The 26,388-nt window shown below is 47.5% G+C and overlaps 1 protein-coding gene across 3 annotated transcripts in view; it reads right to left on the bottom strand.

The window, feature by feature from the left end:
- Positions 1 to 22,062, bottom strand: part of LOC140410637 (sterile alpha motif domain-containing protein 12-like) — a 122,572-nt gene extending 100,510 nt beyond the window's left edge. Inside the window, exon 1 of one of the 3 annotated variants that reach the window (XM_072498999.1) lies at positions 21,962 to 22,062. The gene's annotated coding sequence lies outside the window, so the exon portion shown is untranslated. Of the gene's footprint in view, positions 1 to 18,109; positions 20,132 to 21,925 lie in introns of those variants that run through there. The other 2 variants (XM_072498998.1, XM_072499000.1) reach the window with 2 other exon arrangements.
- Positions 22,063 to 26,388: the final 4,326 nt, after the last annotated feature.

Below are 26,388 nucleotides of genomic sequence, written 5' to 3'. Positions count from 1 at the left end.
GCCCCCTGGACAAAAGGAAACCCAGAGCCCTGGGGCCCGGCCTCATGGTGAGAGCGGTGACCGCGGCCATTTTGTACGGCCCCCTAACGAAGGGAAACCCCGGAGGGCAGGGGCGCGTCCACCAGGTAAGCATGGATGACCCCGCATGACCGGGGGGGTCAAAAAAAACCCACCAGGATTGTTACCTGGAACGTAAGGGTACTCAACGGCCCGGTCAAAAGATCCAGAGTCTTCACCCACCTAAGAAGCCTGAAAGCAGACATAATCTACCTACAAGAGAGGCACCTGAGGGAGAAGGACTAACGGCTGGTAAGGAAGGGCTGGGTGGGACAGACATACCACTCATGCTACGGGACGAGGGCTAGGGGAGAAACAATATTAATTAGTAAGAGGACGAGGTTTACGGAAACCAAGGCAGTTACGGACCCAGGGGGACAGTCCGTCTTGGTCAGCGGTGTCCTGGAAGGGGCACCGGTCGTACTGGCAAATGTGTACGCTCCCAACTGGGACGACACAGAATTCACAAAGATGACCATGGCAGAAATCCCCGACCTTGACACACAACGACTGATCATGGGGGGGCGACTTCAACTGTGTACAGGACCCACTGACCGACCGATCAAACCCCAGAGCAGGGAAAAAGACTGGCATGGCTAGGGAACTAGGAGCATTTATGGAGCAGATGGGGCGGTGGACCCATGGAGGTTCCTGCACCCGGGAGAGAAGGAATTTTCATACTTCTCACAAGTACACAAGGTATACACCTGTATCGACTTCTTTGCAGTGGGGAAATCGGTGCTTCCACGGATCACGGGAACGGAGTACTCCACGATCGTCATCTCTGACCACACTCCACACTATATGGATGTGAGGTTGGAGACAGGCCGTGCCTAGTGCCCCACATGGAGGCTGGACACAGACCTCCTGGCCGACAAGGCATTCTGTCAGGAAACATCGCGGGCCATAAGCGACTACGTGACTAACAACCAAAACGGGGAGGTCTCACCTTCCACGTTCTGGGAGACACTGAAGGCCGTGATTAGAGGAGAGATCATAGCCTATAAGGCAAGCAGAGATAGGGAAGAGAGGGTGGTCAGGCAACAACTGGTGGACTCCATCCTGGAAGTCGACAGAAAATACTCCGAGGCCCCAACCGTAGAGATGCTGGCGAAGAGGAAAAAGCTGCAAATGGACTTTAACCTGCTATCCACTAGGAAAGCAGTGTACCAACTCCGTCAGACACGAGGGACTTTATACGAACACGGAGACAAGGGTGGCCGCCTATTGGCTCACCAGCTGAGGAAGCAGGCAGCCACAAGGGAAATAACGCAGGTAAAGGATAGCAGAGGCAGACTGGTAACAGAACCAAAGGAGGTCAATCGGGCATTTGAGACCTTCTACCAGGGACTGTACACCTCCGAGCCCCCCAACGGGGCGTGGGGATGAAACTGTTCCTAGAAGGACTGGATCTACCAGTTGTGGGGGAAGACAGATGAGCGGAGCTGGAAGCACCAATAGACCTGGGAGAAATCATGGAGAGCATCAGCTCCATGCAGGCGGGGAAGGCACCGGGACCCGATGGGTTCCCGGCGGACTTCTACAAAAAATGCGCACCAGTCTTGGCCCCACACCTAAGGGACATGTTCGCAGACTCACTGGCAGGGGGCACCCTGTCCCCCACGCTAGCGCAGACCACAATCTCACTGATACCCAAAAACGATAAAGACCTGATGGAATGTGGATCATACAGACCCATTTCACTGCTGAACGTGGATGCGAAAATACTCGCAAAGTTCCTGGCCAAAAGGCTTGGGGCTGTGTACCAGAGATGGTCACAGAGGACCAAACCGGCTTTGTTAAGGGTAGGCAGCTCACAGCAAACATCAGGCGGCTGCTGAATGTGATAATGACCCACTCTGGGGCGAGAACACCAGAGGTGATCGTCTCCCTGGACGCAGAAAAGGCCTTCGACAGAGTCGAATGGAAATACTCCTCGAGGTACTGGAACGGTTTGGGCTAGGAGCGGGGTTCACCGCCTGGGTGAGGCTCTTGTACAACGCTCCCAAAGTGAGCGTCCGAACTAACACCACCAGCTCTAAATACTTCTAGCTACAGAGAGGAACAAGACAGGGCTGCCCCCTGTCCCCACTCTTGTTCGCGCTAGCCATCGAACCCCTGGCGATAGCCCTGCGGGACGCAAAAAGCTGGAAAGGAATCCGGAGAGGAGACACAGAGCACAGAGCCTCACTCTATGCAGATGACCTGCTCCTCTATGTCTTGAAGCCACAGGAGGGACTGAAGGCAATACTGCAAATACTGAAAGAGTTTGGAACCTTCTCGGGCTACAAACTTAACCTGGGCAAAAGCGAGGCATTCCCAGTGAACCCAAACGGGGGAGGGAGAGAGCTGGAGGGGCTCCCGTTCAAAACAGCCCAGAACAGATTCCGCTACCTGGGCATCCAGATAGCCAGAGACTGGACACAGATCCACAAGTGGAACCTGACCAACCTGGTGGAGGAAGTAAGAAGAGACCTTCAAAGGTGGGGCTCACTCCCCCTCTCCCTGGCGGGGAGAGTGCAGACGATCAAGATGAACAAACTGCCAAGGTTCCTCTTCCTGTTTAGATCCATTCCGATCTTCATCCCCAAGGCCTTTTTCCAAAACGTAGACAGTCTAATCATGGTGTTTGTGTGTGTGGGGGGGGGTAAGAACCCGAGAATCCCAAAACAGACACTGCAAAGAAGGAAAATCAAAGGGGGCTTGGCCTTACCAAACCTACAATACTACCACTGGGCAGCAACGGCAGAAAGAGTGAGGGGATGGGTACAGAAATCTGACACAGATTGGGTACAAATGCAGGAGGCGTCCTGTAAAGGAACAACCCTCCGGGCCCTGGCTACAGCAGCACTCCCATCCTCCTCAACAAGATACACAACAAGCCCAGTGGTAGCGGCCACGCTGAGAACATGGACCCAGCTCAGACAACACTTCGGGATAACTAAAATGTCCCCCATGGTCCCCATCTGAGGCAACCACAGATTCCCCCCAGCAATGCTAGATACCACCTTCAAAAGATGGAGGCGGGACGGGGGCACATTGACGGTCGGGGACTTCTATGTAGGGCACAGACTGGCGACACTAGACAAACTGACGAGGAAGTGGAGGCTAGCAAAAGGACAGGCAATGAGACATCTCCAAATAAAACACTTCCTCCGCAAAGAGACAGTGGGGTACCCTGGGGCACCAGAAAGCACACTACTAGAGGACCTGATAGGCACAAGAAACGAGAAGGGGGGGCTATGTGGGAAAATATACGGACAGCTACTGGACAGAGCCCGGACTCCACTGGACGAGATCAGACAAAAATGGGAGGACGAACTGGGGACAGAGGTAGGATGGGGACTCTGGAGCGAAGCACTGAGCAGGGTGAGCTCCGCCTCCTCCTGCGCAAGGCTAAGCCTAATGCAGCTCAAAGTGGTGCACAGAGCGCACCTGACCAGAGCCTGAATGAGCAGGTTCTTCCCGGAGGTGGAGGACAAATGTGAGCGGTGCCAGAGGGGCCCGGCCAACCACACCCACATGTTTTGGGCTTGCCCCAAGCTTGCTGGGTTCTGGACAGCCTTCTCCGAGGCAATGTCCAAGGTTGTGGGGGTGAGGGTGAAGCCATGCCCAATAGTGGCAATCTTCGGGGTTTCAGAACAGCCAGAGTTACACATGGGGAAGGGGGCCAACGCCCTTGCTTTCGCTTCCCTAATCGCACGCTGGAGAATCATGCTCGGCTGGCGATCGGCAGCACCACCCACAGCTACAGACTGGCTCGCTGACCTTTCGGAATTTCTCCACCTGGAGAAGATGGAGACGCCACCCGAGGGTCAGAGGAAGGTTTCCTGGATACTTGGGGGTAGTTTGTCGGTCTGTTCAAAAACCTGTTCGAGGCCAACAACGAGGAGTAACCTAATAAGAATTTTAAAATTTATTTTTATTACTAAAACACCAAGATAGATGAGTTACCAAAAGACTGCGCAACCCGGGGGGGGGGGGGGGGGGGGGGGGGGGGGGGGGGGAGGCGGAAGGAAGGCAGGGAAACCACGAGAGATGACTCCACTCTGGGGGAGGGGGGGACCATAGACCGATCCAGAGGGCAATGAAAGGCACGTAGGGTCAGTTAAACGAAGGACAAACTAAACCTCTGTATAATAAAGGAAATTAGCGCAGGCGAGAAAGATGTGATGTGTATATATACAACTGTTTATAAATATGAGAACTGCCAATAAAAAGATTTTTTTTTTTAAATGTTACCTGGACTCTTTGAATGCTGAAAATTGTAACAAGGTTAAGGAATTTGAAAGTTCTACAAGTTTCAGGTTTGGGGTGATAATACTCTGAAGTCGCTGAAAAGAGTGGTGATCCCTTGCAATATTGCCGGAGTGAACCATTTCATTAGCACGGATGTTGTATTAAGTGAGATACCTTTGCTTCTGAGCAGACCGTCGATGAAGAAAGCGCACATGAAACTGGATATGGAACAAGATAAGGCAACAGTTTTTGGAATGGCGGTGGACTTACAATTTACACAGTCGGGACACTATTGTATTCCATTACTGACAAATAATATTTCAAGTAGAGTTGTTAAGGATGTGTTAATGGCAGTTGAAAATGGGACTTTAGCTGATAAAAAGCTTGTGGTATTAAAACTGCATAGGCAATTTGCACATCCGTCTCCTCGGAGGCTGAAAAATGTATTAAAGGATGTAGGGGTAAGGGATGACGACTATACTAAACTGATAGAACAGGTTAGTGACCGCTGTGAAGTTTGTAGGAAGTACAGAAGGACACCAGCACGACCGATAGTAACCCTACCTTTGGCCAAGGATTTTAACGACATTGTGGCCATGGACCTTAAGATCTGGGATAAAGCAAATAATATATTTATTTTGTAGATTTAGCAACCAGATTTAGTCAATCAACGATTGTACGAAGTAAAGAAAAGAGAGTAATTCTGGATCAAATCGTGGAAAAATGGATAGGGACAGGAATGGGTCCACCGGCAAAATTCCTTACGGACAATGGGGGAGAATTTGCTAATGATGAGTTTATGGATATGTGTGAAAACATGAATATCAGTGTTATGAATACGGCTGCAGAAATCAGAAAGCCAATTTAGTAATGGTGTCTGTGAAAGAAATCATGCTGTCATCGATGACATGCTTCGGAAATTTTTGGCAGATCGACCAAATTGCAGGCTAAATTCAGCTTTAGCATGGGCAGTACATGCAAAGAATTCATTGCAGATGGTTGGGGGCTATAGTCCTTATCAATTAGTGTTTGGTAGAAATCCTAAAATTCCGTCCATTTTGGATGACCAGCCTCCAGCTTGGGAGGGGACTACAATTAGCTCTGGTTTTGCTGAACATTTAAATGCATTATATAGCAGTAGAAAAGCTTTTTTGGAAGCAGAAGTCTCTGAAAAAATTCGCAGAGCTTTAAGACATAACGTACGGCCATCAGATGCCGTTTTTCAGCAAGGAGGCATGGTATACTATGAGAGAGACAATTCTAATGAAAGGAAAGGCCCAGGGAAGACCATAGGCATAGATGGCAAAACAATTATTTTGCAACATGGTAATCAAACTGTTAGGGTACATTCATCAAGGATAATGGGTACAGATTACAAATTTTAAAATTTAGACAGAGCAGACAGACATGACGAGGAACCAGAGTCATCTGGCACGCATTTGTTACAGAACTATGAGGACCAATTAACTGATATAGACACGGTTTCTGTGGAGGAACACAACACTTCTGATGAATTAGAACAGGCCATTTTTCCGAAAGGGCAATTGCCAAAAGTTGGTACAAAAGTGACATACTTGCCTGAAGGATCTAGTCAATGGAAGGATGCAACTGTTATTAATAGAGCAGGGAAGGCCACTGGAAAGTATAAACATTGATTGAATGTACAGCATTCAGGGGAAGGAGTCAAGACAATGGATTGTGAAAACGAAGTTTAAAAATGGAGGGCACAGAAACGCAGTGCCAGTTCAGATAGTACATTGGATAGTACATCAGATAGTGAACAGGTCCGCAGGAAAAGGTCGAGAACTATTGACAGGACATCCCACAGCAGAAGGGAAAGATCAAGCAGTAGCAGTACAGAACGAGATATCAGGCGGGAGAGGGGACGTAGCTTATCAAGATCTCAGAACATGAATAAGACTACGAATACTAATAGGAGTAGAAGCCCACATGCACGTGAGATTTTGGTGGCTTCAAATAAATTAGATGAAAAAGTTATCAAAGAAGCTAAACAGCAAGAATTGCATAGTTGGAGTGAATTTGGGGTATACACGGAAGTACCGGATAGGGGACAAAGAGCTTTATCCCACAGATGGATTTGCACGGAAAAGGTTCTTCCGGATGGAACTTATAAGGCAAAGGCCAGGCTTGTGGCAAGGGGATTTGAAGAAAACTTAGAAGATCAGGATTTAAGGGTAGATTCACCTACAGCAGGAATGGTTATTTTAAAGATCTTCTTGGCTCTATTAGCCACAAAGGCATGGGAATGCAATTCTATAGATATAAAAGCTGCCTTTTTGCAGGGACATCAGCTCCAGAGAGACATTTTTCTCCGTCCTCCTAAAGAAGCAGTTAACACAGAAGGGGTACTGTGGAAGTTGAACAATTGTGTATATGGATTAAATGATGCATCTAGAGTCTGGTATTTTTCGGTAAGGTCAGTTTTGTTAAAGTTAGGCTGTTGCCAGTTGAAAGCAGATCCTGCAATGTTTTACTGGCACTATAAAGGAAATCTTTCTGGCATTTTTATGATGCATGTCGATGATTTTTTGTGGGGAGGGACTAGTGATTTTGAAGCTATTGTAATCTCCGGTTTGAGGAAAGAATTCAGGGTTGGAAGTCAGGCTTCCGGTGCATTTAAATATATTGGACTGGAAATTGGACAGACTAAGTTAGGGGCAACTTTACGTCATCAATCTTATTTGGAAAGCATCAGCCCAATAGCAATTAGTCATGGCCGAGTTTCACAAAAAGACACAATGGTTTCAAAAATAGAAAATGTGCAACTGTAAAGTTTAATTGGGCAACTGAACTGGTTAGGTAGACAGACTAGACCGGACGTGAGTTTTGATGTCTTAGAGTTGAGTACAAAAATGAATGATCCCAAAGTGGAAGACATAATAAGAGCAAATAAAGCATTGGCCAAACTAAAAATGCAGGAGTGTGTTTTGAAGTTCCCGGTTTTAGGTGACCGTAGGCACTTGAAACTCATAGTTTATAGTCATGCGTCCTACGCAAATTTATGTGATGGGGTTTCAAGCGCAGGAGGTTTTATAATTTTACTTTTGGGGAACAATGTTAAATGTTGCCTGCTTTTGTGGGAAACAAAGAAAATAAGGAGAGTGGTGAAAAGCACTTTGGCTGCTGAGCCATTAAGCCTTGTAGAGGCAGTGGATATGGCCTTTTATACAAGTATGATATTGGCAGAAATTTTGGGATTAGGGGATTTGGATAATATACCTATTGACTGTCACATTGACAATAAATCCCTGTGGGAAAATGTGCACTCTACAAAAAGTGTCAATGAAAAGAGGTTACGGATAGACATCGCAAGTTTGAAGCAGATGATGGACAGAGGGGAAATAACAAAAATTAAATGGGTCGGCAGGAGCTATCAACTGTCAGACTGTTTTACGAAAAGAGGGGCGAGTTCACAGAAACTTTTGGATATTGTTCATGAAGGGCGCTTGTTTCTGTGACTGTTTTTTTTTCTTTCTCATCCAAACAAAAAAAACAAAAAAAAAAGGGGGGGGAATCATGTGTGTGTTTTTGAGTTTCTTGAAATTTTGTTTTCACCTAATTTTTTTTTTTCTCCAAAGATGGGGAGACTGTTAAATAATGGGTTAAGAGACATTGAAATTAGTTGTCTCATTTATGTTAAGTATCCATTAATTGACACTGATATGTAAAGGGGCTTCCGGTGGCCTCTGTCAGGTGATGTATAGTTAGAGTTTTGTGCCTAGGCTGTTGGAATGAAATAAATGGGTGTTTGTTAAAAAGGAACAGAACTTTAGACTCTTCATATCACAGCAACTAAAATGTCCAACAAGCCTCGGCACCTTCCCCGCCCATACAAAGTCAGAAATGATCGTGTCCAATTAATGGCATTCCCCCTAAATTTGCCCGCCGTCCCAGCTCATTCACCGTGAAAACCTCGTTTTTCCATACATTCAGTTTATACCCCGACAACCCTCCAAACCTCCCAGCAGGCCCATAATCCTTCCCCTATTTTCCAGCGGATCTGAAACACACAGCAACAAGTCATCGTCATAGATCGACACCCGATGCTCCCTCTGTCCCCTCATAATCCCCTGCCACTCAGCCGACCTCCCTGAGAGCCATCACCAACAGCTCTATGGCCAATGCAAGCAATAACCACTACAGTGGGCACCCCTGCCTCGTACCCCTGTGTAAGTCAAAGCTTTGTGAGCTCATATCATTCATCCTCATCCTCGTCTTTGGTGCCACATACAGCAACTGCACCCATGCCACAAATCTCGGCCCAAACCCAAACCTTCCCCAAACCTCAAACAAGTACCACCACTCCGCCCAATCAAATGCCTTCTCCGCATCCATGGACACCACCACCTCTGGTACCAGAGCCCCTGACAGATTCATCACTGCATTCAACAGACGTCTTATATTACCTGTCCTTCACAAAGCCTGTTTGATCTCCTGCAACCACCCCTGGGACACAATCCTCCATCCTCCCCGCCAACAACTTAGACAATATTTTCACATCTGTGTTCAATAGTGATATGGGGCTATACGACGCACATTCCACCGGATCCTTCCCCTTTTTCAGGATTAACGTGATTACTACCTGCTTCATTGACTCCGGCATCTCCCCCTTCTCCAGCGCTTCATTAAATGTCGCCAACAGATGTGGTGCCAGGTCCGTTGCAAATTCCTTATAAAATTCTGCCGGATACGCATCTGACCCTGGGGCCTTCACCGATTTCATACCGCTGATACTATCAAGCACCTCGCTCAGATCCAGGGATTCTTCCAATGCCTGCCTCTTTGCTTCCTCCACCTGGGGAAATTCAAGTACTTCCAGAAACCACCCCATGTCCCTCTCCTCGCCCCCCCGGGTCTGCCTCATACAGTCCCTGGTAGTATTCCCTAAACACATTGTTTATTTTCCCCGGCTCCGACACCACATCTCCAGCCCCAGTCTGTATCTGCAATATTTCCCTGGATGAGACCTGCCTCCGCAGCTGGTGTGCCAGCATGCGGCTCGCCTTCTCCCCATACTCATATTGCATCCCTCTTGCCCTACGCAGTTGCCCGCCCGCCCTCCCCGTTGTCAACGTGGCAAACTGCCCCTGCAACTTTTCCCTCCTTGCCAAACCCTCTGCGGTGGGCACCCTTGAATACTCCTTTATCCACCTCCACTATCTCGCTCACTAGGCAGTCATGTTCCTGCCTCCTTTTCATATCCGCATAAGCCTTAAACAAAATAATTTCCCCCCAGACAACTGCTTTCAGTGCTCCCCAAAAAATGGCCGCCGACACCACCCCATTCTGTACCAACTCCACTCACTCCTTAATTGCCGCCCGCACCTTTTCACAAAAATCTCCATCTGCCAACAACCCCGAATCAAACCTCCACCCCGGCCTCTGCTCTCGTCCTGTTCTAAACCGAATGGTCCGAGTGAACTATCTCCACCTACTCTGCCCCCTCCACACCAACCAAAATCCCTTGACTCACTACAAAGTAATTAATCCTCGAATACACCTTATAGGTATGTGAAAAGACGGAATACTCCCTTCCCCCGGGTTCTGAAAGCACCCTGGATCCACCATACCTGTCCTTTCCATAAACCCACCCAACTCCCTTGCCATTCGTACCCTACCCATCGACCCGGGGCTCGACCTTGCTGCCAGCAATCCCCTCATAAAACCCACATCATCCTAATTTGGGGCATACACATTTACCAACACCACCGGTGCCCCTTCCAATACCCTACTCTCAATCAAATATCTCCCACCCGGATCCCTCACCCCCTTCGCACTCACAAGTCTCATTTTTTTGCTCATTAAAATCGCCACACCCCTCGATTTCAAATCAAATCCTGCCCGACCCACCCGTTCCTTAACCTTACCTGGTCCATCACATGAAGGTGCATCGCCGGCAGAAAGACCACCCCCGTTTTCAAGCTCCTGAGGCGTGCGAACACCCGCGACCCTTTAACCGGCCCATTCAGTCCCCAGACGTTACCAGCCTTACCGGAGGCTTACTCCTCCAATCCCCTCTACCATCCGTCATCTTCCCCACTTAACACCCGCCCCCTTAATTCCATTGTATACCTAATTCATCCCAGTTGGCCCCCTTCTCCGCCCCTGACCATGCCATCTCTCACCCCCTGCCACGTCGCAACAACCTCACCCCCCCCTCCTCCCCCCCCCCCCCCCCCCCCCTCCCCGCGGTCACCCCTCTCGGCCTTCTCCCCACCACTTTACTTCCGTTCACAAGCATCACGTGCTGGCGTGACAGCCCCTGCCCAAAGGCACCCCTCCACAACTCCACAGCTCAAGGAAGCAGACTTTCCGCTGACTTTACCATCACCCACTGATGCGAGCATCAATTCACTCGAGACAAGAGTAGAAGTAAACCGTGGTTTTAATCAACTTAGAACAGTGCCTGCCTGTGACTGATCCAATACTGAGAACCGCCTACAGGTCGACGGCTCTTTATACCTCCCTTCAAGGGGAGGAGCCATGGGCGGAGCCCATACATGCCCCAACATGTTCCCCTATGGATAATGCCCTACAATGGCCCATAGGAGAAGCCCACAAGGGCAACAGCATAGCACAGATGCAAATACAAGGGCAACAGCACAGATACAAATACAATGGTGGATTATTGGTATAATACATTCACCACACCCACCCAAACAAACACAGCTCCTGAACTCCAGGCCACCTCCCCCAGAAGCAAACAAACAAATGCTAAACTCAAATAGTCCCTTAAAAAAGGAGGGGGGGGGGGGGGGGGGAGAGGGGGGGGGAACATCCATCCCTACATAAACTTTTTACTCTTACAATCCGAACAGTAAACAACAAACCCAAAAAGGGACCCTCTCCAAACTGGAGGGGACGAAAATCCCCCAATCCCTACCCACACTTCGAACGTATTCCAACAATTACGAAGAGCCAGCACCCCGGTTCCCCAGCATTGTCCACTCCACCTTTGCCCTTAACGTTTTACACAGGTCCCCTAGGAGCCCCATCTCTGCCTCCACATGATCGCTGTGGTCTGAGGTCACTCCTTCAATCTCCCGAATCTGTGACCCCTGCACCTCCAAACACCTCTCCACCTGTCACAGCGCCAGGGTCCCAGATTTGATTCCCGGCTTGGGTCACTGTCTGTGCGGAGTCTGCACATTCTTCCCGTGTCTGCGTGGGTTTCCTCTGGGCGCTCAGGTTTCCTCCCACAAGTCCCGAAAGACATGGGGCACGATTCACCGATCGCGGGACTATGTGTCCGCGCCGTCGTGAAACACCATCGCGTTTCAAGACGGTGCAAAGGGGCCGGCACGGTGCTGGAGCGGTTCACGCCGCTCCAGCCTTACATCCTGGCGCGGACTGGGGGCGGCGCCAACCCGCACATGCGCAGTGGCAAAGCGCCAACCGATGCATGCATGGTAGACCCACGGAACGCTCCGGCCCCGACGCAACATGGCGCGTGGGTATTGGGGCAAGAAGCAGAACAAAGTATGCCGGGGGTTGGGGGGGGGGGGGGAGAGAGGCTGGCCCGCCAATCGGTGAGCCCCTATTGCGGGCCAGACCCCATCAGAGAACCCCCCTCGGTGAGGGAGCGCTTTTCCCCGCTCCACAGGCCGCCCCCCCGATGTTTCGCGCAGAGTTCCCGCCAGCAGCGACCAGGGGTGAACAGCGCTCGGTCTATCCGGGCCGGAGAATTGGCGGCCCGGCCGCAGACGGCGGCCCGCGACCGGCGCCGCGCCAAACGCGCAGGCGCAAATGGCGCCGATTCTCCGCACCTCGGAGAATCGTGCGCCAGCGTCGGGGTGGCATGGCGCGGTTGCGGCGATTCTCCGACCTGGCACGGGGCTGGGAGAATCGCACCCGTGCTGTTAGATAAATTAGGCATTCTGAATTTTCCCTCAGTGTACCTGAACAGGCGTGGGAATGTGGCGACTAGGAGCTTTTCACAATAACTTCATTGCAGTGTTAATGTAAGCCTACTTGTGACAATAATAAAGATTATTATTATTAAGTTATTTCTCCTCATCTCTGCTTAAACCTGCTACCCGTTATCCAAATCTATGATCGCTCGTTCTAGACTGCCCCACAAGAGAAAACATCCACTCTGCATACACTTTGTCAATTCCCATTATCATCTTATATATCTCAATTAGGTCTCCCCTCATTCTTCTTCAGGCATCGGAGAGCTCCAGACATGCGAGACACACTCTTATGGGGGTGGAGGATAAAGGGAAGTGGAGACTCAGGGTTTCTACTCACTTTTGGGCAGTTGAGAGCACCAGACCTGCAGCCAGCACGCTGAGTTTGAAAAATCCAAGAGTGTCATCACAGGAAAGCGGGAAGCTGATTGGGTGGTGAGTAACTGATATTAGGGCCTTTTTTAAATAGCTGAAACTTAAATAGTTAGATGAAACAATAGTTAGGGAACAAAGCTAGGAGGATAAAGGTGGAAAGAAAAAGTGAATCTAAGAGCAGAACCAGGTGGTCAAAAGACTGTAAGAAAGAGCGTAGTGCAAGCTTACATCTCCTAAGGACATCTAAACAGATGTTTGAGTGAGTACAGTTGGGTAGGTACTTACTACTACTATAGGTTAGAATTGTTAAGATATCATTCTGTGTTTCATAGTTTGTAAGAAATATATTCTATAATAACAAAGAGCGGGGAAGAAGGTCCCTAGTTGATATTGCTTGATATTAAAAGATTAATTTAACTTAAAGGGGTAAGACAGACAGCAGAGATCCAAGCCATAGTCTGCTCTTCTTATTCCATGTGGGAGACCAGGAACATCTCCAGTTCCCAGTATCAGCATGTGTGCAGGAAGTGTCTCCAGCGCAGGTCCTGGAAGCCCGAGCTTTGGAGCTGAACCAGTGTCTGCAAACTGTGGAGCAGCTGCAAGGCGGAGATATCATGGATAGTACATATAGAGATGTGGTCACGCCGCAGGCACAGACTTCGCAGGCAGGAAGGGAATGGGTGACCATCAGGCAGAGTAAGAGCACTAAGCATGCATGGCAGGAATCTCCTGTGGCTATTCCCCTGAAAAACAGATATACCATTTTGGATACTGTTGAGGGGAATGGCCTCTCGGGGGCTAACAGCAGCAGCCAAATTCATAGCACCACGGTTGGCTCTGCCGCACAGAGGAGGGGCTAAAAGGCGTAGAAATGCAATAGTCATAGGGGATTCAATTGTGAGGGGAATACATAGACATTTCTGTGGCCACAAAAGGGACTCCAGGCTGGTATGCTGCCTCCCTGGTGCTAGGGTTAAGGATGTCTCAGAGCGGTTACAGGGCATTCTGAAGGGGGAGTGTGAACAGCTAGTTGCCGTGGTACACATCGGTACGAAAGACATAGGTTCAAAAAAGAAATAAGGTCCCAACAGCAGAATATAGAGAGCTAGGAAGCAAGTTGAAAAGTAGGACCTCAAAGGTAGTTATTTCAGGATTACTTCCAGTGCCCTATGCTAGCCAGAGCAGAAACAGCAGGATATATAGGATGAATATGTGGCTGAAGAGACGGTGTGAGGGGGAGGGTTTCAGATTCCTGGGGCATTGGGACCAGTTCTGGAGGAGGTGGGATCAGTACAAGCTCGACGGGTTACACCTGGGCAGAACTGGGACTAATATCCTTGGGGGGATACATGCTCGAGTGGTTGGGAGGGTTTAAACTAATATGGTAGGGCATGGGAACATATGCAAGGATTTAGAGCAGGGGAAAATCAAGAACAAGAGAAAAGGACAACAAGGAGAATATGAAAAGTGACAGGCAGAGAAATCAAGGGCCAAAATCACTGTAAGAAAATAGTGAGAACGGGACAAGGAACATCAAAAGGACTAGCCTTAAGGTTTTGTACCTGAATGCTCGGAGCATTTAAAATAAAATGGATGCATTAGTTGCGCAGATAGATGTAAAGGGGTATGATATAATTGGGAATACGGAGACATGGCTTCAAGGTGACCAAGCATGGGAACTAAAAATTGCGAGTTCTTCAATGTTTAGGACGGACAGACAGAAAGGAAAAGGTGGTGGAGTTGCATTGTTGATTAAAGAAGATATTGATACAATATTAAGGAAAGATATTAACACAGACCATGTAGAATCTGTATGGGTCAATTAGGAAACAACAAGGGGCAAAAAACATTTGTCGGGGTGGTATATAGACTACCAAACTGTAGTGGTAATGTTGGGAAAAGCATTAGACAAGAAATCAGAGATGAATGTGATAAGGGAACATCTGCGATTATGGGTGACATTAATCTGCATATAGATTGTATGAGTCAAATTAGTCATAATAATAGAGGAGGAATTTTGGGAGTGTATACGGGATAGTATTCTGGACCAATACGTTGAGGAACCAACAAGGGAACAGGCCATCGTGGGCTAGGTATGTGCAGTGAGAAAGGTTTAGTTGGAAATATGGTTTGAGAGAACCCTTGGAAATGAGTGACCATAATATGATGGAATTCCTTATCAAGGTGGATAGCGAGGTAGTTGATTCTGAGACCAGAGTCCTGAACCTCAATAAAGGTAGATCTGATGGTATGAGGCATGTGTTGGCTATGATGGACTGGGAAACATTAGTGAAAGAAAGATCAGTGGACAGGCAATGGCAGGCATTCAAGGAACGAATAGGTGAACTCCAAAAGTTATTTATTCCTATTTGGTAAAAGAGCGGCAAAGTAATTGTGGTCAAACCATGGTTTACAAAGGGAAATTAGAGATAGTACTAGATTCAAAGAAGAAGCATACAAATTAGCAAGAAAAAGCAATAGACCTGCGGATTGGGAGCGGTTTAAAATTCAGCAAAGGCAGACCAAGGGATTGATTAAGGGGAAAATACAATATGAAGGTAATCTAGCAGGGAACATAAAAACTGACTGTAAAAGTTTCTGTAGGTATGAAAGAGAAAAAGATTGACAAGAACTAATGTAGGCCCCTTACAGTCTGAAACAGTGAATTCATAATGGGAGCAAAGAAATGGCTGAGGAACTAAATTCGTACTTGGCTTCTGTCTTCACAAAGGAACATGAATAATTTTCTGGAAGTTCTGAGAAACTGAAGGAAGGTGCTGAAGGAAATCAGAATTAGTAGAGAAATGGTTTTGTGGAAATTAATGAGATGGGATTGAAGGCGGATAAATTTCCAGGGCCTAATAATCTTCATCCCAGAGTACTTAAGGAAGGGGCCCAGAAATTGTAGATCTATTGGTGGTCATTTTCAAAAATTCTTTGGACTCTGAAATGGCTCCTACAGATTGGAGGGTAGCTAATATAACCCTGCTATTCAAAAAGGGAGGTAGGGAGAAAACAGGAAACAATAGAACAGTGAGCCTAACATCGGTAATAGGGTAGTTGCTCGAGCCCATTATTATGGATTTCATAGCACAGCATTTGGAAGGCAGGGGTATAATCAGACAAAGTCAGCATGGATTTACGAAAGGGAAATCATGCTTGACAAATCTACTGGAATGCTTTGAAGATGTAACTAGTAGAATTGACCAGAGAGAATCAGTGGATGTGGTGCCTTTTGAAAGGCTTTCGACAAGTCTCACATAGCAGATTACTATGTCAAGTTAAAGTGCATGGAATTGTGGGTAGTGTCTTGAGATGGATAGGAAGCACGTTAGCAGACAGGAAGCAAGGAGTTGGAATAAATGGGTCTTTTTCCAATTGGCAGGCAGTGACTAGTGGGGCACCGCAGGGATCTGTGCTAGGACCCAAATTGTTCCATTATACATTAATAATTTGGACAAGGGAACTAAACGTATTATCTCCAAATTTGTAGATGATACAAAGTTGGGTGAGAGGGTGAGCTGTGAGGAGGATGCAGCGATGCTTCAGCGGGATTTGGACAGGCTAAGTGAGTAGGCATCTGGCAGATGCCGTGTAATGTGGAAAAATGTGAGATTCCTGGGATGGCAGGACTGTCATATGAGGAGAGACTATGTAGGTTAGGACTATATTCATTGGCGTTTGGAAGAGTGAGAGGGGATCTTATAGAAACGTATAAAATTCTAACATGATTAGACAGGGTATATTCAGCAAGAATGTTCCCGATACTCCAGAACTAGGGGTCATAATTTGAGAATAAGGGATAAACCTTTTAGGATTGAGGTGAGGAGAAATTTCTTCACCTACAGTGTGGTGAATCTGTGGAATTCGTCCCAAAGAAAGTAATTGGGGCCAAAATCTTGAGTGATTTCAAGAAGGAATTAGATATTGTTCTTGGAGCTAAAGAGGTCGGGGGGGCAGGCGGGATCAGGGTATTGATGATCAGCCATGATCAATATAAGTGGCGGAACAGGCTCAAAGGGCCGAATGGTCCACTCCTGCTTCTATTTTCCATGAATGTTTCGATGTAAACTCGAGAGAGAGTATCGGCCTAAACTGCTCAAGCTCGCTCCCTAAGACAAACCCCTCATCTCTGGAATCAATTTACTGAATGTCCTCTGAATTGACTGTAATGCAACTACATCCCGTCATGATATGCAGACACACACATAATGATATACAGACAAGCAGCTAATGGACACAGAGAACAGGACATGACCAATAAGAAGGCAGGACACTCAGGTGTGGGATCTGACTATAAAAGACTCGAGGCACTCACACTCCGCCTCTTTCCACTGATGAACATCTAGAAAGTCAGTCAAGGGTGTTGTTACAATCTCACACCCCCACCACGTGGCTAAGAGCTAGTCTGGTTCAGTCAGACAGGGTAACCACAATTAAGTTAGCAGAGAGTCAAACTCACAGAGAACTGTTCTAACTGTGCTATTAGTTCAATAAACCTGATTGAACTAACTTCAATGTCTGGAGTATCTTTTTGATCTATGCTGCATCCAGTTGCAGCCAGTGTTATACCAGTGTACCTAACACGACACATCCCACCTCAGATAAGGGGACCAAAACTGTGCACAGTACTCCAGGTGCGGTTTCACCAATACCTTCTACAGTTGCAGCAACACTTCCCTACTTTTATACTCTATTCCTTTAGCTATCAAGGCCAAAATTCAATTTGTCTTCCTTATGGACGGCTAGCATTACTGCCTCACAGCACCATGGACCCAGGTTCAATTCCAGTGCAGGTGACTGTGTGAAGTTTGCACTTTCTCCCTGTTTCTGCATGGGATTCCTCCGGGTGTTCCGGGTTTTCCCATGGTCCAAAGATGTGCAGGCTAGGGGAACTGACCATGCTAATATTGCCCAAAAGATTAAGTGGGGTTACGGGCAGGGGATTGGGCCTAGGTAAAGTGCTCTATCAGAGCATGGGCTGGTGCAGACTCGATGGGGCAAATGGCCCACTTCTACACTATCGGGATTCTATGATTACCTGCATGCTTGTTTTCTGTGATTCATGCACGAGGACACCCAAGGTCTCTCTGCACCGAATCACTCTGAAGTTTCTCCACATTTAGATAATAAGTTACCTGTCCATTTCTCCAACCAAAATGGATAACCTCACACTTGCGAACATTAAACTCATCTGCCACTTTCTGGTCCACTCACCTGACCTATCCACATCCATTTGTAAATTTCTTATTTTCTCATTGCAACTTACTGTCCCACCTCTTTTAGTGTCATCTCAAGATTTGTCTATAGTACCTTTCATCCCTACATCCAAGTCATTAATATATATTGTAAATATTTGGGTCCCCGAGGACTGGCCCCTATGGCACCCCATTGGTTACATCTTGCCAACCAGAAAAAGATTAATTTATCCCGATTCTCTGCCTTCGGTCAGTTCGCCATTCTTCTATCCAAGACAATAAATTACCCTCAATCCCATGTGATCTTACCTTGTGTATTAACTTTTGTGCAGCGTCTTCAGCAAATGTCTTCAGAAAGTCCCGATGTACTACGGCTACAGGATACCCATTATCCACTTGGAAGTTACATTTTTGAAGGACTCTTAACAAATTAATCCGACATGATTTACCCTTCATAAAACCATGCCGACTCTGATGGATTGCATTTTGACTTTCTAAATGTCCTGTTACACTTCATTAATAATAGATTCCAACAATTTGCCAATGACAGATGTTAAACTAACTGGTCTATAATTTCCTACTTTCTGCCTCCCTCCCTTTTTGAATAAGGATGTTCCGTTAGCATTTTTCTAGTCCACTTGAATCTTTCCTGCATCCAGGGAAATTTGGAATATTATAACCAATGGATCCACTATCTCTGCTACCACTTCCTTTATGAATCGCGGGTGTAGGCCATCAGCCCTGGGAATTTCTCTGCCGTCACTCCCAATAGTTTTTTAATTACTTTTTCCATATTGATGATGATTGTTCTAAGCTCCTCCCTTTTATTACCTCTGCAGTACCTGTTACTATTGGGATGGTACTCGTGTCCTCCACTGTAAAAACTGAGGCAAAATATTGATTTAGTGTCTCTGCAATTTCTGTGTTCCCCACTATTAACTGCTTGGCCTCTTCCTCCAAGAGACCAACATTCACTTTATCTACTAACTTCCCTTTTATATACTTCTAGAAACTTTTGCTATCCTTTATTTTATATTTTGTCCTAGTTTTCTTTCATAATTAACCTTTGCTCTTTTTATTACTTTTTTAGTAACCCTTAGTTGATCTTTAAACATTTCACAATCTTCCAACCTGCCACTGGCCTTGCAATATAGTGTGCCTTTATTTTTGTCCTTACATTATCTTTTAACTTCCTTGTTTAGCCATTAATGTTTTCCCCTCTTATAATCTTTCTTCCCCTCTCGAATATATTTTAGTTGGTAGGAATTGAATACCTCCTCAAACAACTGCCACTGCTCATCAACTACTCTACCTGGTCTTGCTGCCCTGTACACCAGAGTCAAATAGAATTTACATAGAATTTACAGTGCAGAAGGAGGCCATTCAGCCCATCGAGTCTGCACCGGTTCTTGGAAAGAGCACCCTACCCAAGGTCAACACCTCCACCCTATTCCCATAACCCAGTAACCCCACCCAACACTAAGGGCAATTTTGGACACGAAGGGCAATTTATCATGGCCAATCCACCTAACCTGTACATCTTTGGACTGTGGGAGGAAACCGGAGCACCCGGAGGAAACCCACGCACACACGGGGAGGATGTGCAGACTCCGCACAGACAGTGACCCAAGCCGGAATCGAACCTGGGACCCTGGAGTTGTGAAGCAATTATGCTATCCACAATGCTACCGTGCTACCCCCTCATGCAAAAATAATTATCTTTCATTAACTTCAGAACACTGGTGTGGGACTTCTGTTTCTCACCCTCAAACTAAATTTGAAATTATAACATGTTATGATCACTCTTCCCTATGTGGTCATTAATTAATCCTTCCTCATTACACAATACCAACTCAAGAATAACCTGCTCTCTGGTTGGTTCCACACATATTGCGCCAAGAAACAATCTCTAATACATTCAATGAATTCTCCTTCAAGGTTACCCTTGCCAATTTAATGAATCCAGTCTATGGACACGATTCTCTTGTCACGTTGCAGTCAACCGAGAGCACAACGTGGCCGGGGAATCCTGGGAGAGGCCTCCAGTGGACCTCCCGACAGGCTCTGCGTCTCGTGAAATTCACCGAAGTCCCGTGAGACGTCTGATGGGTAGGACTAAATGACGCTCACAAAAGTAGGTCTCAAACCTACTTTTGACCTACCTGCCCAGGATCCACTGGCCTCCCTCGTTTCCCCGGCCAACGATCAGTGCTGGTACGAACAAACGTGGACCAGGTGGAACGTCACCTGGGGTGGCCAGGGTAAGTGCAGGGTGGTTCCCTGACCCTCCCCCTGGAACACAGGCACCTTGGCACTATACAGCTGGCACCTTGGCACTGCCACCCTTGACACTGCCAAGCTGGCAGGAGCACTGCCTGAGTGCCCAAGTGCAAGGGTGGCACAGCCATGGGTTAGGGGTTGAGGGGAGAAGGCTGTGCCCATGAAATGAGGGTGGAGGGGGTCTTGAAGGGTGGGAGAGTGCAGGGCAGGTAAGTAGCACCCTCTGCGACATTGGGTGGGTGACGGTGGGTGTCTTGGGGGGGGGGTGCTGTAAGGGGGCATAGGAGTGCCTGAAGAGGGGGGATCCCCATGGACACCATAGTGGGGTGTCCTCACTTGGGGGATGTGGGGTAGTGTCCATGTGTGTGGGTGGTGACATTGCGCAAGGGAGGGGGTTGTGGGGGACCCACAAGCTCACCTTCAAACTAGCGTCCCGATCTCTGAGTTCAGCTCCCCAGTGCTAAAAAAAATTCTAAGTGTGGGCTAAACCGGCGAGAAGCTCCCTGAAAAACCCGCCTCCGGGAACCTCGCGTGGCGGATGCGGATGCAGTCCGGGGCCACCACAGTTGCGGAACGGCCTATCAGCAAGCAGGGGGCTTCATTCGGGGCTGGGGTCAATGTGGGAGGGCAGTCCAGGGTGCGCGAGTGGCCGATGCGGGGCACTACACGCACCAAGTCCGTGGGCCTGCGCAGCCTCTGACCCGGAAGTGCGGGAGGCAGTATCGGCATATGGAGCTGCGAGCTCTACGACGGGGCCTGCGCAGCCTCTGACCCGGAAGTGCGGGAGGCAGTATCGGCATATGGAGCTGCGAGCTCTACGACAGCTCCCTGCTAGCCCCCAGCAAAACGGGGAATTGGTGGCCTTTTGACGACAGTTTTCCTGGCGTAAAAGACCACTGTTTTCACGACTGTGTCGTTCTACCTGTGTCATAGATCATAGATCATAGAATTTACAGTGCAGAAGGAGGCCATTCGGCCCATCGAGTCTGCACCGGCTCTTGGAAAGAGCACCCTACCCAAGATCAACACCTCCACCCTATCCCCATAACCCAGTAACCCCACCCAACACTAAGGGCAATTTTGGACACTAAGTGCAATTAATCATGGCCAATCCACCTAACCTGCACATCTTTGGACTGTGGGAGGAAACCGGAGCACCCGGAGGAAACCCACGCACACACGGGGAGGATGTGCAGACTCCGCACAGTGACCCAAGTCGGAATCGAACCTGGGACCCTGGAGCTGCGAAGCACAATACCGTGCTGCCCTTGGTGTTGTTGGTACCTACGTGGCAACAAGCTGTCCCAAAACAGATCGACTGCCATTCTTCTTACAAGCTTTACTTTTAAGAAATGACTTCCTTCTTATTATATGCCATTCCTGATATTCCTCTTACAGGAAGATTATTAAATTTGTATCACCTCATCAGACTGAGAAGTTAGTCAGTTATTTTGCTTCATTAACAGCAATGCCACTCACACCCCAAGGCAACAAAACGTCAAATAATTGAAGTCACATTTCTAAATAAATTGTGATTCTACTTCAACGCATCAGCAACTTTTCCTGAAATATCACCCTCGTTCTGGCCTTTTGAGGACTCGTCGCCTTGGAACTTAACCCTGGTGAAACATCTTCCCCACACGCAAGGAAGTGCTAATATTTCCATAAAGACCCCGAGTCGCTTAAACGCTGTTTATTGCTCGATCTAGCTTTAAATTTAAACGGGAGGAGAACGGGAACAAATAATACACAAACTCAATTGTGTGCGATCTGGTCCCGCTCGAACATTTAACTTGTACAACTTCACAGTAGATCAGTCGCATTACACACGTAATGCTCACATACCTGACTCTCTACCCGGAGCTCTCGATGTGCACATACCTGACCCTCTACCTGGTGCTCGCGATGCACACGCCTGGCCCTCTACCTGGAGCTCTCGCTGTACACACACCTGACTCTCTACCCGGAGCTCGCGATGCACACGCCTGACCCTCTACCTGGAGCTCTCGCTGTACACACACCTGACTCTCTACCCGGAGCTCGCGATGCACAGACCAGACTCTCTACCCGGAGCTCGCGCAGCGCCCCAGGTGGTCGGAACGTGCTGCATACACCTGAGCCTGATTCTGTCATTCATGCCAGATGTGCGTGCAACCTGGTTTGTTCATTCGCCTTAAACCAGTCGACATGTGTTTGAACACACGATTCAGAGAGTACTTGGATGTCTGCCACCCAAGTGAAATAACTCCATAATTCTTAAACAAGTTACTTTATGTAATACTCTTGACGACTATGTTGGGGTTGCCAGTCTGGATTTGACGTCCTGGAGATTTGGCAGTGCGAAATATTTGACTTTTTGCTTCACAGTGAAATTAATATAATTTCCAAATCAAAGAAAGAACACAAATTAATATAAATATTTAAGTACCAGCGTGATTAAATAAAAAGCAGTTTTGTGGTGTTTCTACAGTATGCTCACAAAGGAAATAGCACTGATTCAGTCGAAGTAACTTCTAATTAAAATGTTCATACAAGTTTATTAGTTTTTACAGTATATGACAAATTATATCACAGAATCATAGAATCCTTACAATGCAGAAGGAGGTGATTCGACCCATCAAATCTGCATCGACCCTTCGAACGAGCACTCTACCCATGTCCATTTCTCGTCCACCCCACCCTATCCCTGTAACCCCATAACCTAACCTGCACACCCCTAGACCCTAAGGGGTGATTTAGCGTGGCCAAGCCACCTAGCCTGCATGTCTTTGGGTTGCGGGAGAAAACCGGAGCACCCTGAAGAAATAAAACAAACCTAATTTAATAACCTGACTCTTATGACCGACCATTAAATTGCACCTTCAGGGAGATGAGGGGTAATCCTCAAAGGGAAGCACTGAAAATGCTTTACTCCCAATGAGTAGAACATTGTAAATCACAAGCTGACATAAACTCCTACTCACCCAGGTTTGTGTCTCTCTTTTCCTTGCTCCCCGATTTGTGTTCTTCTCTCTCTCCCCTTTCGCCAGACAATGTTCTCTCTCCCTGCTCCTTTCCTTGACCCAGTTAGTCTTGGTTTATGTTTCTCTCTCCAGTTTGTTTCTTTCTCCTATTGCCCAATTTATGTTCCTCAGTCCCTCCCTGCCCCAGTTTGTGCTTCATTCTTTCTATGTCCCAGTTTCTTTCTCAGGACTCTCAGAGTATCCAGGCATTTGATTTCCTATCTATCCCTTCCCCTTTGGCTTCGTCCTTGGTACCGGCATGGCAGCTGGTGGACCAGTAAGGTTCAGACAACACGGGTTTGACTGCAACCCAGGACTGCTTGGGTGCTGCATGATCTGTGCAAGCAGGATAGCTATTCACCTGACACTTATGTACAACATTGAGGGGTACAAAGAACAAAGAAAAATACAGCACAGGAACAGGCCCTTCAGCCCTCCAAGACTGTGCCGACCATGCTGCCCGTCTAAACTAAAAACTTCTACACTTCCTGGGTCCGTATCCCTCTATTCCCATCCTATTCATATATTTGTCAAGATGCCCCTTAAATGTCACCATCATCCCTGCTTCCACTACCTCCTCCGGCAGCGAGTTCTCACTACGCTCTGTGTAAAAACACTTGCCTCGTACACCTCTAAACCTTGCCCCTTGCACCTTAAACCTATGACCCCCAGTAATTGACCCCTCTATCCTGGGAAAAAGCTTCTGACTATCCACTCTGTCTATGCCCCTCATAATTTTGTAGACCTCTATCAGGTCGCCCCTCAACCTCCGTCGTTCCAGTGAGAACAAATCGAGGTTATTCAACCGCTTCTCATAGCTAATGCCCTCCATACCAGGCAACATCCTGGTAAATCTCTTCTGCACCCTTTCTAAAGCCTCCACATCCTTCTGGTAGTGTGGCGACCAGAATTCAACACAGGGTGGTCTGACAGCCTCTGTGGAGAGAAAAGGGAGCTAACGTTTCAAGTCTGGAAGATTCTGTCAAAGCTGTCAGTTTTGACAGTCATTCAGACTTGAAACATTAATAATAATAAGAGTCTTTATTGTCGCAAGTAGGCTTACATTAACACTGCAATGAAGTTACTGTGAAAAGCCCCTAGTCGCCACATTCCAGCGCCTGTTCCGAGTACACTGAGGGAGAATTCAGAATGTCCAATTCACCCAACAGAATGTCTTTCGGGACTTATGGGAGGAAACCGGAGCACCCGGAGGAAACTCACGCAAAGACAAGGAGAACATGCAGACTCTGCACAGTCAGTGACCCAAGCGGGAATTAAACCTGGGACCCTGGTGCTGTGAAGCAACAGTGCTAACCACTGCAATACAGTGCCGCCCACATTAGCTTCCTTTTCTCTCCAAAGATGCTGTCAGACCTGCTGAGATTGTCCAGTATTTTATTGTCGAGTATTTCTGTTTTTGTTTCAGACTCCAGCATCCGCAGTAATGTGTTTTTAACATTGAGGGAGGTGCCATCTTTCTGTTGAAACCTTAAACCAAGGTTCAGTCACCTTCTCCATGATTACTATTCCTGACCAGGTTTATCTTTCAATCAGTTATCCTGTCGTATATTACTTTAGGACATCATAAGACATGAAGGGCGCTAATAAATATAAGTTCTCTCCTGCATTTTTCTGCCATTGGGAGTTCTTCAGATATTAAGCAAAAGCGGATCATTGGATTGGATTGGATTGGATTTGTTTATTGTCACGTGTACTGAGGTACAGTGAAAAGTATTTTTCTGCGAACAGCTCAACAGATCATTAAGTACATGAGAAGAAAAGGGAATAAAAGAAAATACATAATAGGGCAACACAACATACACAATGTAACTGCATAAGCACTGGCATCGGATGAAGCATACCGGGTGTAGTGTTAATGAAATCAGTCCATAAGAGGGTCATTTAGGAGTCTGGTGACAGTGGGGAAGAAGCTGTTTTTGAGTCTGTTCGTGCGTGTTTTCAGACTTCTGTATCTCCTGCCCGATGGAAGAAGTTGGAAGAGTGAGTAAGCCAGGTGGGAGGGATCTTTGATTATACTGCCCGCTTTCCCCAGGCAGCGGGAGGTGTAGATGGAGTCAATGGATGGGAGGCAGGTTCGTGTGATGGACTGGGCGGTGTTCACGACTCTCTGAAGTTTCTTGCTGTCCTGGGCCGAGCAGTTGCCATACCAGGCTGTGATGCAGCCTGATAGGATGCTTTCTATGGTGCATCTGTAAAAGTTGGTAAGAGTTGCAAACAGACAAGTCATTTTCATGTAGGCTCAAGTTTGCTGGGCTTGCAAACGTGAAGCACCAGTCAACTAAAATCCCCAGCTTTAATGTTGAGCCTGCAATGAACAATAGTGAACCAGTACAGAGCAAGATGCAACATGGAGCAGCGAACACATTAGACATTGTGACTGCAAGCTGCTGTGTTAACAAAAATGTAAATTATTCCCTATCCTTAATTGCTATGCAGATACAGAATTAGAGAAAAATAAAAGAGCCATTAAATTGGTTGTTTTTGTGTGGGTTCTTGTGCATGATTGGGAGCTGTCTGCAATAATGAAAATTAACATGGTTAAATGTGCATGTGCATTCCTGTACATCTCAGATCCGTTCGGAGGGATGGGGGAAATTATGCAGATCCTAGGAGAATTTGGCAAGTTTTCAGGGTATAAATTGAACATGGGGAAAAGCAAAATGTTTGCGATCCAGGCGAGAGGGCAAGAGAAGAGACTGGGAGAACTGCAGTTTAGAATGGTAAAAAGGAGCTTCCGATATCTGGGAATCCAGGTGACTCAGGAATAGGAGACACTGCACAAGTTAAACCTGTCCCGGCTCGTAGAACAAATGAAAGAGGACTTGAAGGGATGGGACATGCTCCCACTATGACTGGCAGGGAGGGTTTAGACCGTGAAAATGACGGTCCTCCCCAGATTCCTGTTTGTCTTTCAGTGCCTCCCCATCTTCATCCTGAGGGCCTTGTTTAAACGAGTGAGTAAGGTGATTTCAGGCTTTGCGTGGGCAGGCAAAACCCAGCGAGTGAAGACAGTATTTTTGGAGCGTAGTCGGGAGAGGGGTGGGTTGGCGCTGCCAACCTTTTGTGACTACTACTGGGTGGCCAACATAGCCATGATTAGGAAGTGGGTGGTGGTGGGGGGGGGGGGTGAGGGGGGCTGGTTGGGGGGGGAGGGGGCGTCGGTGTGGGAGCAAGTGGAGGCGACATTGTGTAAAACCACAAGTTTGGGGGCACTGATAATGGCACCTCTTCTGCTCTTGCCGGCCTGATACTCCACAAGTCCGGTCGTAGTGGCGGCTCTGAGAA

The sequence above is a fragment of the Scyliorhinus torazame genome, chromosome 4 (assembly GCF_047496885.1).
Source record: "Scyliorhinus torazame isolate Kashiwa2021f chromosome 4, sScyTor2.1, whole genome shotgun sequence".
In the NCBI taxonomy this organism is placed as follows: Eukaryota; Metazoa; Chordata; class Chondrichthyes; order Carcharhiniformes; family Scyliorhinidae; genus Scyliorhinus; species Scyliorhinus torazame.
This window is presented reverse-complemented; position numbering and strand designations above follow the sequence as displayed.